Genomic DNA, 14,903 nt, shown 5'->3' on the forward strand with positions numbered 1-14,903 from the left:
AATAAGTAATTTACGAAGCAGTTTCTATGAGTGTACAAGTCAACTTTCTATGCTCTATGTGCCTACATGTATATTATGTATTTATGTCGCAGTAACGGAAATTTAGAAAAAATGTTATAGGTATATTTCATTAAGTAGGATAATAAACAATTTAGGAGGAATTCGTCAGGGAATGATTTTTTGGAAATATTACTATAGCGCAAAATCGTCACCAAAGTAATTACTATAGAAGTAAACATTATCATTTAGTTCAAAAAATATATCCATCACAGCAAAATGCTTTTGATATTAAATTAACTTATCTCGAATTAGGTTAGTTTACTTTATAGATGTGCAAAATGAGTTTGAAGATTTTATTTTTATCCAAGTGTGAGATAAATCGTTTCTCAAGTACCAACGGCGCACGCATGCCTGCCTACTCGCCATTCATGTCGTGTCGACCTCCAAATGTCTATACAGAATTATTCAAATACATCACCTATTTTCATATATGCCCACGTTGCTGTTGCTGACGCGATTATATCAATTACAGTGTTTATTAGATCGCTCCACAAATAAATCTAAAATAGATTACCGACATCACCCGGAATAGTACTATAGAAGAGGCCAAGCAAAGTATGCAAGAATGGTCAAAATCACCGCACCATTAAAATTTGCTTTATCGTTGAATATGAACGACAAAGCTACCCATTACTTGTGAACACATAAAATAAATAGATTACAAATCATGATAGGAGAACAAAACAAAACTGCAGCGGATAAATAGAAGCATCTCCGGAGGGTTAAAACTAGTTCACACAAAGGTAACTAGCCTCTGCCCTAGTTAAAGAGGCTTCGACAATGTCCACTGCAGCCGATAAAGTTATTTACTGCACGTCGAAGTGGAGCCACCGTAAATTGCATTTGTAACTCATCTCGGAGTTCCACTGCAATATCGGACACCCACACACAGACATGCTAACATTGGGGCTGATATTTTTATCACGTTGCTAACTACACAGATTTCCACGACACACCAAACTCTTGTCAATCTAGTAAATTAGGTACGACTATCAAACTAAAACCGAGAAAAGACAGAAAAACAGAACAACAAGTAAACGGAATTCTAGTCATAGTCTTAAGATTAATGTTAGTTTTAATAAGAAAAGACTGGGGCTACAACTGATGAGTGAATTGAAAGAAATGCGTTTTTTACCATCATAGCACGTAGAGTCGTAGACTAAACAGATTATCATCCATAAATTTAGCATACCTCAAACGATTTTATTTGGTATATATACAATCGCTATTATGATCACAAAAATATGCCAATCACGCATTTCTTATGCAAATCATAAAGCATATTAGATTTGCATTCCATTCTACACCCTAACGGTGTCATGTAGGTACAGTCGACATCAAATATTTCGGAGCGGCCAAGGTGGTCAAAAATATCGGCACATGCACTCTATTATTAGAGGTATTAGATGCATCATGTAATAATGTAATGAGCATGAATTTCAATGAATAAATGCATATGAATATGAAAGCTCAACTATTCCACGACTCTTGGTTAAAAAGCTTAAAAACCTGCTTTCAAATCTAAAAAAAACCGCATTCAAATCGGTTCACCCGTTTGAAAGCTACGGTGCCACAGACAGACACGCAGACACACATAGCACTAGCACCATAGTAGCAAACTTATAACACCCCTCTTTTTGCTTCGGGGGTTAAAAAAACTTAAACAGAACATCCGCACTGATAAAGCCTGGGCTTAACCTAATCATTTATGAACTCGGTTAACCTAATCAATAGACAATTAGGATGATCCATGAATATTCTGCACTACTGTCACAATTGCTGCCCTCTAATAACGGGTGTGTTTGCATTGAGCTGCTACTGGCCTAGCGTAGGTTGATAAACAAGCTTATATAGCAATTTCCTTGTTTACATCAAATGTTGCGGAGGTTAGTTTAATATGCATTGTCAACGAATAGAAAAGTAGTTAAACTATACGCATTAGAGAATTGTGATAAACGTTTCGGCAAAGCGCTTGCATTGTAACACTACTCTAGTTTCCGTATAATTCGGAACTAGTTCAACTACGCATGCAGTTTATTATGGAAACGAAACTCTGAAAATCCATATGTATGTAGTTCAATATTTAGAATCTACCAATACGAAAACGGTAAATTAAATCCAATCCAATCAAGCAAGTGCTCAACGTTGTAACATGTTATTTACTATTGCACGTGCAATTCCCTATTGCTTATACCGAGGGACATGGCGAGTCGTTGTTCTCTAGAGAAATCAAGACTACGATTCTGCAGTCTGCCATGTTTAAGAGCCATTAGACGATATCGTCGGCAACTAAAACGTTCGATTAATATGGCAATGCAGCTGTCCTTTGCGAGCATATTAGTAGTGCAGGGAGTATATAGGTTGTCCAATAGACTTGTTTTATCCTGAGTGCTGAGTAAATTGGAACTGGCATTCTTGACTTTCAACAGCCCGTCGAATTTATTATGAAACAGTATAAAAAGTAAGATGATGGCGACCGAACCATAAAAGTAAAAAGAAACCAAGCAATCGATAAATCAGCTACCAATATGTTGTTAATATATGTATGTATATGTAAACTATTGTACAAAAGAAACAAAAAACAATTGACAAACTTTGAGATACTTGTACAAAGGCGGACTTATCCTTTTAATATAATTAGGCTGACTATGAAAACTATGAAGCCGTGATGGCCTAGTGGTTTGACCTATCGCCTCTCAAGCAGAGGGTCGTGGGTTCAAACCCCGGCTCGCACCTCTAAGTTTTTCGAAATTCATGTGCGGAGTTACATTTGAAATTTACCACGAGCTTTGCGGTGAAGGAAAACATCGTGAGGAAACCTGCACAAACCTGCGAAGCAATTCAATGGTATGTGTGAAGTTCCCAATCCGCACTGGGCCCGCGTGGGAACTATGGCCCAAGCCCTCTTGTTCTGAGAGGAGGCCTGTGCCCAGCAGTGGGACGTATATAGGCTGGGATGATGATGGTGATGATGATGAAAACTACCTAAACACAACCGTGAAAATAAGTAAATCCTGCGCTGATTATAACCGAGTTGAGAGCTAAATAATAAGCTAGCACTTAGGGTTTTCATGCAGCAATTTATCTAACCTGTGACTCAGAATCTCGGACACGGCTCCAATGATTTCGATGAAAGGTACGTGGGGGTTTTCAGGAATGACAAATCGATCTAGCTTGGTATTATTTCTGGAAAAACGCTTACTATCGAGTTTTAGCCCGAACAAAGCTCGGTCGGCCAAGTAATCTAAGTATGCAAATAAACATTTTTACATAACGAATAGTTTTTAGGTCTTCTCTACTCTCTCACTTGGGCTTCGTCTGTGAAATATATATGAAACCCCGGCCGCACACTGTAAATGGATATGGAGAAAACCGTATTTGGTTAGGAAGAAAATTATCCTTAGCGACATGATACATTAGCTAACTTCATTGGAGGCAGCGCAATTGTACGCAGGGCGGCAATAATCCGAGCCTTGGGTGAGCAAACGACACGGCCTGCTTTGGCCTTGCTTACGTTTAATCTTGTTTACGATACAAATCCCGACAAGAAAGTAGAAAAGCGACCCTGAATATAAACTTGTCTCGAGATCAATCTCGTAATCCGAACGCATGAGTCTAGGGTTTAACCGTAGCGTGCGACTGGCTTATAGTGGAATCTTAGCTAGCATCGCGTGCTTGCGTTTAACAAAATGTCTCCACTGTTTTCTATTTACTGTGCATATATTCCATACAAATGAGAAGGAGGAGAGAAGGAGGTTCTATGTTCGACTGTTTTTTTTTTTATGTATAGATATGCCTTAGGCGTTTTATTTATAATAGCTTGTTTAGTTCGAAGTACACTCCGTGAGCTCTTAAAAAAACCTTCGGATTTTAGAAGCATTTTTCGGGTATTGACGATGCCACGCGATCGTGATATGCGGTTCTGTTCTGTTATCTACTTGCAAAACTTTTCAAAGTTATCGTAAAAAGTTATGTAAAGAATAACCATCAGTACAAAACAAACCTTACTGTAATACTATTACGCTTATTTATCTTTTTCTAATTTTAATACAATATGACTTTTTATCATGTAACAAATAAAACAAAATCAGCATTTTCGAATTCTTCCATCGTTAATTTAAATAGAGAACACCTCGCCTTAACACACTACTTTTGTTTGGAAGTATATAGAGCTGTTATACTGTGTCTACTTCTCTTGGATATGTCAAATTAATTTTTTGGTCCGCTTCGTTTAATATTTTTTTAATGTACTTTTAGAAATCCTCGTTGCTCTTGAACCTCATTAAAATATTTACAAAATTTAAATATTTGAATCTGTCAGCTTCTTTAAAAAAAATATGTACATTATAATTCTAAACAATTTCCCGTTATTGGCTATTTACAGAAATACCCTATTTAAGTTGACTTCCTATAGAAATCAATTTTCAAATAATAAACTAAATAAATAAGTGGTGGTTTTAACTGCTCATATAAATCAATGAAAACACAACGAGTGCACTCTCCGCGTGATGGATTGCTACTAAGTCAAAAAGACAATTGTCATTATCTACTAACGAATGCTTCCGATTTCCCCCGAAACCCGAAGGTTTTTCTAAGAGCTCACGGATTTGTAAGTTTAGTAATCGTCATCTCTTACCAAATACACGTAGTACTACGCTTATTTGGTACATACTAACGTTACAGATCCGGGAGCAGGACTAAACAGATAATTCGCATCTAAAACTAAACATCACGGGTACGTAATTACAAGTACTGAAGTAGACGAGTTTAGTCTGCGTTGTTGAAAAGCTCAGACGTAAATCGTTCGAGATGAAAAGAGCGAGTCAAAGGGCCCTCCTGTTTACACAGAGTAGCTCCATACGGTGGGGCCACCACCTATCGCAATCGACGACGGATCAATGATTGTTGGCTTTTTGCCCTCAGTATCATCAGTTTGTTTGTACATAGGTATAATATTTACGACGTACATACATGTTGTAATGCAAAGATAGACATTACAAATCTGTCGTAAATGATAAAGCACACAGACTACGGTTTTGTTTATGGCTCGCTTCATTCTGTTAATGAAAATCATTTGTAATCGCCTTTTACCGTCTTTCCGTTCGTTGACCCTCCCTTCTTACCGGAGGGCGGGGGGATGATGGAGATGAGTCATCTGCATTTTCTTTATAGCAACTGAGTATTTCGGCGCCTCCTAATGTAAGCTCTTTAGCAACATTTAGAACCATAATAATCCTAGAGGAGGGGCTACGGATTAGCCCGAAACTTATCGAGCTAAACTCGATTACAGACGCGAGTTATCCGGTATACTATTATTTAATATGAGGCTGTTTAAGCCACCCGCACGCGCTGCATATCGGGGAGGCGACTCTTATGTTGTTCGCCTTCGATAAGTCCAAGAAGCAAGAATAAGGTGGCTGTTGTAGCTGGGGGGATATTGTATCTGAGCCGTCTGATGGCGTCCTTATGACGCCATGTTCTTCTCGCCCATTTTACGTTGTGTTCGCCAGAAGACTGAGTTCACACAACACACATGAACATGGCGAACACGGTGTCGTAAGGACGCCATCAGACGGCCCAGATACAATATCCCCCCAGATACAATAGCCCCGGGTCACCTTATATTTACGTTTTTCGCGACGGACGGAAAACTGTTTTCGGATCCCCGTTTTAAAACCGTTACGTTTAAAATTACGATACAATGAATCAATCATTAACATATGCTTCTCATAGTCACAAAACTCGCTAGCGCATTGACAAAATTCCGTCGGGACCCCTTAACAAAAAAAAATTACCTGGTTACGTTTTTTAGGTCCCGACTGTTAAAATTTAAATTAGCTACTTGACAGTCAGGCAGTCTGGTTTATTTGATTTTTTGAATTCCATGTTTTATTTTATATTTTTTTGATACTACATATTTCTGTGAAAATGGTTGATTAAAAGTATTATAACCTATATATATATATATATATATATAATATCAAATTTTAATATGACATGTCTGCGAAAAAAAATGGTGGAGGAATAAAAAAAAATTGTAACCTATTGTAAAAATATGGATATCAAATGAAAGCTACTAATTAGCCCATTCATTTGATTTCTTTTGATATCCATATTTTTACAATACAAAATATTTTTTTATTCCTCCCCTATTTTTTCGCCTATTTTTTCGCAGATATGTCATATTGAAATTTGATATTATTTTGATTAGGCTGCAGCGTGGACCAAAGAAATGGGCATAAGTACACACCCACATACATATTATATAATATATGTGTCATAATATATGTCATATATATACATACATACGCTCGAAAAACATAACCCTCTTTTGGGCAGTCGGGTAAATATTTTTCAGCACAATAGCATTATGTATGATTTATGATATAACATGAAAAAAAAAGTGCACGGTATTTATTTGTTTCGAATTCCAAATAGTCAATTAATGTGGTAAATTTTCCATTTATATTGATAGCAGTAAATCTACCTAGTACCTTTGATAGATGGAAGTTTTAAAAAGCGAATGCTCTCTCTGATCGAATAAAACCCCTTATTCCTCGAGTAGTACCACCAACGCCACAAAGCGGTTCTCAATTTCAGCAGTTAAGCGAACTTCGTGCCGTGCGTTGCAATTATTATCGTACGTTATTGCTTCAGCCATCAGTAAGTTATCCTAAAGCAGTTTGATTCTGCCGTCGTTTATGGTCACAATTGGGATGCACCAAAAAAATAACCTAATAGTTTTTATTTCATTTTTAAGAAGAATAGGATATTTTAGAGACCATATTCATCGATTTTGAATTTGGATGAGTATTTATTTTTTTATATTTTTTTACGAAATACGCTGGATGACGTCACAGTGAGACAGCCACGTTCTATCGCCTACAAAAATTCAGGTCGTACATAACATAATATGTGGCATTACAATGTGACAATAATACAAGCACGGCTTAGGGTCCTAAATGAACCATGACAAATAGTTTTATTTATTTCTCTTCTTTTAGTTTCGATTATTCCTATGTTTGTTTAATGGTGTGATACTAACTAGATATTTTTTATTAAAATCTGATATTTATATCTTCTATATATATATAAAAGAAGAAACTGACTGACTGACTGACTGACACAGATCAACGCACAGCCAAACACTGGGCCTAGAAACTTGAAAATTTGGTAACAGGGGTTCTTCTATGATGTAAGTGAGCACTAAGAAAGGATTTTTAGAAATTCATCCCCTTAAGGGGTGAAATAGGGGGGTGAACGTATATGGTTTTTCTCATTTCTAGACTTAGAAGTATGAAAATAGGTGTATAAGTTTTCGATTACAAATAAAAATTATCTGTGTAAGTGAAATGGATAAAATTCCCCCCTAAAGGGGTAAAATGGGGGGTAAAGTTTGTATGGAAATTTTCTCATTTCTGGACTTAGAAGTATGAAAATAGGTGTATAAGTTCTCGATTACAATTAAAAATTATCTGTGTAAGTGAAATGGATAAAATTCCCCCCTAAAAGGGTAAAATGGGGGGTAAAGTTTGTATGGAAATTTTCTTATGTTTGGACTTAGAGGTATGAAAATATAAGTCCTCGATTATAATGATAAATTATCTGTGTAGGTAGGTGAAATGGATAAAATTCCCCCCTAAAGGGGTAAAATGGGTGGGAGGTAAAGTTTTATGGAAATTTTTCTAATTTCCTGGACTAAGAAGTATGAAAATAGGTGTATAAGTTTTTGTTTACAATTAAAAATTATCTGTGTAAGTGAAATGGATAAAATTCCCTCCTAAAAGGGTAAAATGGGGGGTAAAGTTCATATAGATTTTTTTTTCATTTCTGGCCTTAGAGGTATGAAAATAGGTAAGTATATAAGTTCTCGATTACAATGAAAAATTATCTGTGTAAGTGTAATGGATATAATTTCCCTGGAAATTTTCTCATTTCTGGACATAGAAGTATGAAAATAGGTATACAAGTTCTCGATTAGAATTAAAAATTATCTGAGTAGGTGAAATGGATAAAATTACCCCTGAAGGGGTAAAATGGGGGGTAAAGATTGTATGGTAATTTTCTCATTTCGGCACTTAGAAGTATGAAAATAGATATACAAATTCTCGATTAGAATTAAAAATTAGCTGTGTAGGTGAAATGGATAAAATTACCCATAAAGGGGGGGTCCTGATTAAAAATAAAAATGATCTGCGTAGGCAAAGATAAAGAAAAAAGAAGTAGCTTTCGATTTATTAGGGAGGAGTTTCTATTAGACTTCCTTATTTCTAGATTAAAAATATGGCTGGTCACAATTTAAAATGATCCGTATGGTGTTGGCGACTTCAATAGGGGAGGGGGTTTTTCATACAAAATGTACAACCAAAATGTGGAAATTAAATTGATATTTAAAATGATGTGTGAAATAAATTTGCAAATTATTATGCAGCAGGTACACAACTTTAAAAATTACTCGTCGAGTTGTGCATATTAAAATCAATTAAACTTCAGTGATTCGCCCTTCGAGATTACAATTTATTTCACTTGTAGTAGCACGCGACGGTGCTGCAATCGTACAGTCAGCGTCATATAGTACGTAGCAGTCAAGATCACCAAATACTTGGAAACATCCAAATAGTCGTTAACATTGACCCAATCAAGGCGATCAAATTGCTCAGGACATCCATCGCGTACAAATAAATCGGAGCACGCACATCACCACTGATAGCGTAGCAGCAGCATAATATCCAAAAGTATGGGACACACTAGAAACTGATCTTTATATAAAAGGATTAAGGTTTAATCTCGTGTTGAGTGCGAATTAACACGTCAGATTCTACTTTTGTTTTTTGACAATCACCGAAAAGAGTACCAACTTGTCAGTGATCGTTCCGTCTCTTTCATTTGGGAGCCTGACGGCTTTTTTCACATTTTTATTTACATTGTCAGAATTCCGGATTAACGGATTTCTTTTAATATGGCTTGAATTGGCCAGTATAATTACATTATAAAAGAGTTTTTATTTAATTAAAAAGGTAATGGCATGTGCATTTTGCACCAAGATACTGAAAATGGAACACCGTTCACATTATATTAAAGAGGACTAGCTAACTGGATCATTGGACCTTACACGGTATGTAATAAAGTCAATTTTCCTGCGGTATCCCATACTTTTGGATACGTTGGCTGCTACGGTATAATGTCTGCTTGAATGTTATAAAGTATGTGGCGACGTGCGTGCTCCACTATATTTGTACACGATGGATTTCTCGAACAATTTGACCGCTTTGACTGATTCACTGGTAATGACTATTTTGTATGTTTCCAAGTATTTGGTGATCTTGACTGCTACGTACTATATGACGCTGACTGTACACCATTTAGAGCAACATTTTAAAACACAAATGTTACGTCTAACTTGGGGTAATCTCATACACGTTTTGTGTGGCGGCCATCGTGCACTTACTTTTTCTTGTGCGTGAAAATATTGTAATATTTGTTGGTTTGTTAGTGTGTTTTGCGTAAAATCAACATGGGAAAACGTAAACATTACGATGCCGATGAAGAAGAATATTTGGAAGAAAAATCAAAGAGACTGAAACGCCAAAATCAAGAATTCGTCGCAAAGCGCCGTCAACGCAGTTATTCTCGTAGTTTGACTTCAGTATGTCTTCAAGGTCAAGTACTCGCGACTATGCAGAATACATGGACGAAGACCAGATATGTGCCGACGAACAACCTTGCAGGAGAGTTCGCAAAATGAAGGTACCACACTATCATAAATAGATCCTCACATTTGACCTAGTTTTCTGAGTAATAAAATAAGGTAACTTTATTCTGTTGAGACGTATAAAAATATAATATTGTGCATGAGTATAGTCTGGAAGGCTATACCGACCCATAAGTTTATACTTTAGTTCAAATCCGTGAGGTTGATCATCGTATAGATGGGACGTACAAGTTATTCTGGAGCATAGTACGTGAGAAGACCAGAGATGTGCCGACGAACAACCTTTGCGCAGGGAGAGTTCGCAAAATGAAGGTACCACATATCATAAATAGATCCTCACATTTGACCTAGTTTTCTGAGTAATAAAATAACGGTAACTTTATTCTGTTGAGACGTATAAAATAATAATATTGTGCATTGAGTATAGTCTGGAAGGCTATACCGACCCATAGTTTATACTTTAGTTGAATCCGTGAGGTTGATCATCGTATAGATGGGACGTACAAAGTTATTCTGGAGCATAGTACGTGAGAAGACCAGATATGTGCCGACGAACAACCTTTGCAGGAGAGTTCGCAAAATGAAGGTACCCACATATCATAAATAGATCCTCACATTTGACCTAGTTTTCTGAGTAATAAAATAACGGTAACTTTATTCTGTTGAGACGTATAAAATAATAATATTGTGCATTGAGTATAGTCTGGAAGGCTATACCGACCCATAGTTTATACTTTAGTTGAATCCGTGAGGTTGATCATCGTATAGATGGGACGTACAAGTTATTCTGGTCGTAGGGGAGCCCACGATGCTAAATCGGGATTTACTCGAGCGTCATAGAGACCTATTGGGTTGCGAAGCTTAGATCATAAGAAGAAAAAAATGTCATATAATATATACCTTTTCATCGGTGGGGGAAATTGTTATAGATTTTCAAAAATGTAAAAAAAAACTGTTGCATGGACATACTCGAGCGCGTCAGATATTGATATCATCCATGTCCTACGTATTTTTAAAAATGTACGTATGTTAATCTGATTGTTTCCATGATGGGGGTGGTCGTACGTAAGGGTTGAAAATGAAAAAAAAAAAAATTTATCGAGCGCGTCAGATTTTCTAAGGGGATGTTAAGAGATCCTAAAAAAAGGCTCTTATATAATAATCTGACGATTTGGATGTGACGCAAATTCGTATCCATTATTAGAATGTGCATAAAAAATTCGCCATTTTGAAATCCTCAAGCGCGTCAGATTAAGATATATATGGTTCATCTTCATGCCCTAGACGTGCTGTCTCATAATCTGACGATTATCTGGAGGGATTCGCCTAATCTGACAATTAAAAAATTTTTTCTTCGTGATTTTTTTAAATCATTGAACTTAATTTATTGAAAAGCTCAGGAAATAGCATGCAAATAAAAAAGTGTATGTTTTTTTAAGTAGAATACTGTATTTATAAGAAAATAATTATAAAAAAATAATTTTTTTTGAGTATTTTTTCTCAATTATCATCGTCATCGGTAGAATCATCTTCCTCTGACTCGATGATTTTTTTTGTCTCAAAATTTAACTTGAAAATTAATTCAACTAATTTTTTTTTTAAATATTTACTATATGAAGTCATATTAGCACTTACTCGTCTGTCGATGTACCAAGAACCTCAGTAGATGTGGAATCAGCAGCATGTGATTTGGAGCACTCTCCAGAAACAGGAAAATGTGACACGGAAATCTCTCCAGAAATAGGAGCACGTGATTCGGAGCTATTGCCAGAAACTTCCGATGCATTATCAGATTCCATTACACTTTGCTGATGTTGTAAACAATATCATGCCACGAACGCTGTGATGGCGTCATGGCAACAGAAACCAGAGTGGGGATGGAGTGAGAGAGTAATAGATAGAGAAAGAGTGAGAGAGGAATAGAAACGCGGTGAGGGGAATATAGGCATCACGTAGCTGCACGTAATAAACTTTATCGATGAATGTTTGTTATTTCGGCTTGTGGAAACCGTCAGATTATATATTTTTCGTAATTCTTGAATTATTCCCTTCAAAATAAAAAAAAATTAACCACGCTCGAGAATGTCGAGATGACGTTTTTTTTTTACAACTTTCTAGCCCTACCCCTTCTTTACGTCACTCTCAAATTGTCAGATTAGTAGAATACACACGTTTTAGTATGTAACTAACTCATCCTACCTTAATCTGACGCGCTCGGGAATTTCAGATGATGAATTTTTTTTTACTAATCTGATCCTTTATCCTTGACGGGCGGCCATGTATATGGGGCTCATAGTTGGTGGAAGGACTTAACCGGGTACAAGGTATCCCCCTGTATATTAATCTGACGCGCTTTAGTAAATCCCGAAATCCCCTCTTGGGCTCCCCTACTATGGAGCATAGTACGTGAGACTATGCCGTGAATACACGGTTACTACGGGTATTGATTAGATGCATAAAGGTTACGGTAATTATAGCGTATAATTTACCCGAAAGTCTTAGAGTACAGTCCGTGAGGCTTGTATCATGATCATGACCAATTCATTAGCCGTATTAGAATCACTCACGAACACCTATTAGCTTATGTTTATATATAAGACGTATATGTATTTTTTGGTAGAACTCCCATTTGGTGAAGACGTTGCGGAGGACTCCACCACTGACGACAGACTTGCTACCAGGTCCGGGTTACAGTCTGTGGTCGTGCGGCCCGCAGCGCCGTCCCAGGAGCACCATGCGCCCGCGCCACCGCCTGTGGTCGCTCCCGCGCCCTTAAACCAGTCAGCAGATGCCACCGGGCCGTCGACCTCTGCAGAGCTAAGTACCGAATTAGAACCCAATATATTAAATTTATTGGGAGATGAACCGGTAAATGAAGATACGTTTGGCCCTTGCATTCATAAGGTTGTTGCCTGTCGATGGACTGATATTTTAATAAATGGTCTGAAAGATGAGACTAAAAAAGACATTTCACAACGTTATGAAATTCCTGAAAATTTTAAATTAATCCAGCCCCCAATAATGAATTTGGAAATTAAGGCGGCTTGTAATGAAAATGTCTTAAAACGGGACAACATCCTTATCGAAAAACAAAATCTTTTCGTAGCCAATACAGTATCAATGCTGTTAACTTCTGATTCTAAAGATGACGAGTATAGAAATCAAACCTTAAAATGCCTCAGTGACACCGGTAGACTTTTGTGTCACTTACATTTTACTGAGACTCAAACTCGGCGTACATTTTTACTGCCTTGTCTTAATAAGGAAGTCAAAGACAACATAAAAGATCCCAAACGAGATAGCTCTCTTTTTGGAAAGAACTTACAAGAGAGTCTGAAGTCTATGAAGGCAACCACAAAAACAGGGGCAGAATTAAGGCCACCTGCCCCTAAGCAGAAGATTGCACCCAGAGGTAAACAGGCAGAACCTCCTACATCGAGGGCTTTAAACTGGAGGGGCCAGCCGCCGCTAGCAGCGCCGCCGCCACCTCGCCGCGCGCCTGCGAAGACCAGCTCGCCGCGTGGTGGGTACAGGCGGCCAGCGCCGCGCCGGCAGAGCGACCGCCGAGCCCCGCCAGCACACAGCCGGACCTCACGTCGCTAGCTACGGGCGCTGACACAGAACCACAGGCTGGTAGACTAAGGTTTTTCTACAACAATTGGCTAGACATTACAAACGATCCTATTATATTATCATGGGTATCTGGCTTACAAATTCCTGTATCGAATGATGTTTCGCAATCAAATTACCCAAAAAATATGCTAGATTCTGCGACAGATAGGATAAATATGAACATTGAAATTAACAAACTCGTTAGTAGCGGTGCCATACAGGAGTGTGAATCTTGTGAAGGCCAATATATATCGAGTGTTTTCCTCATAAAGAAAAGTAACGGAAAAAATAGATTCATCTTAAACTTAAAGTCCTTAAATAAATTTATTTACACTCCGCATTTTAAACTCGAGGATTATAGAACGGCTATGAGACTAATGTCAAGAAATTCTTTTATGTGTTCTATCGATTTAAAAGATGCCTATTTCTCTATAAGTATCCACAAAGACTATAGGAAATTTTTACGATTCACATGGCTTGGAAAATTATTTGAATTTCAAGTTTTACCGTTCGGCCTCAATATTGCACCTTATGTATTTACCAAACTAATGCGACCTGTTATGCAATTATTGCGCAATCAAGGTCTAATTTCAGTTATCTACTTGGATGATCTGTTATTATTTGGAGATTCATACTCGGACTGTTTTCGTAATTTTACAGTAACAAAAGAGCTACTTGAATCCTTAGGCTTCACTATCAATTACGATAAGTCTGTGGATACACCCAGTCGTACAGCAACCTTTCTTGGTTTTGTCTTTAATACAGTTGAGTACACAATAAGTGTTCCTAATGAAAAGAAACAAAAAATTAAAAATGAACTTATACACTTTTCTACCATAAAAAGATGTAGACTCCGTAGCTTTGCACACCTAATAGGATTATTAGTTTCAATATGTCCCGCAGTGCCGTACGGCTGGATGTATACCAAAAGCTTTGAAAGGTTCAAGTTTCTCTGTCTGAAGGAAAGAGATGATTATGACCAATATGTTAATATTCCGGAAACTATAAAAGAAGATTTTAATTGGTGGCTTCGCAATATAAATATAGGTAGCAACCCTATACGATCAGGTGACTACAAGCTAGAAATTTTCTCTGACGCATCGCGTTCTGGCTGGGGCGGTTTTTGTGGTAGCAAAACTGCAAGTGGCCAGTGGTCTAAACAGGAACTCACCCAGCATATAAATTTTTTAGAGTTGACCGCTACCTTCCATGTTTTAAAATTTTTGCAAATAATTACAGGGATTGTGAGATTCTTTTAAGAATCGATAACTCGACTGCAATTATCTTGTCTTCGTCTCTTAGATTTAAAAAAGTATAATATTTGACTAATGTAGTTCTGTCCAGCAACTAACGAACCTACTCGCACCAGTATTTTAGCGCTGAAGGAGGGTAAAAAGAAAAAAGTTTTCGATATCCACCCTCAACGCTATCCTATATAGGACCTACGAGCAGCTATTGACCTCATTATTGTCCGTGCGCGCGCGGCATTCGCACTAGTAAAACCAAATAAGAGTGTTAA

At 37.2% G+C, this 14,903-nt stretch overlaps 1 protein-coding gene across 2 annotated transcripts in view; it reads right to left on the minus strand.

Annotated features, from left to right (window-relative positions):
* Gprk1 (G protein-coupled receptor kinase 1) overlaps positions 1 to 14,903 on the minus strand; it is a 68,210-nt gene that overhangs the window by 24,142 nt on the left and 29,165 nt on the right. The gene's annotated exons all lie outside the window — the stretch shown is intronic.

This window comes from Choristoneura fumiferana, chromosome 17 (assembly GCF_025370935.1).
Source record: "Choristoneura fumiferana chromosome 17, NRCan_CFum_1, whole genome shotgun sequence".
In the NCBI taxonomy this organism is placed as follows: Eukaryota; Metazoa; Arthropoda; class Insecta; order Lepidoptera; family Tortricidae; genus Choristoneura; species Choristoneura fumiferana.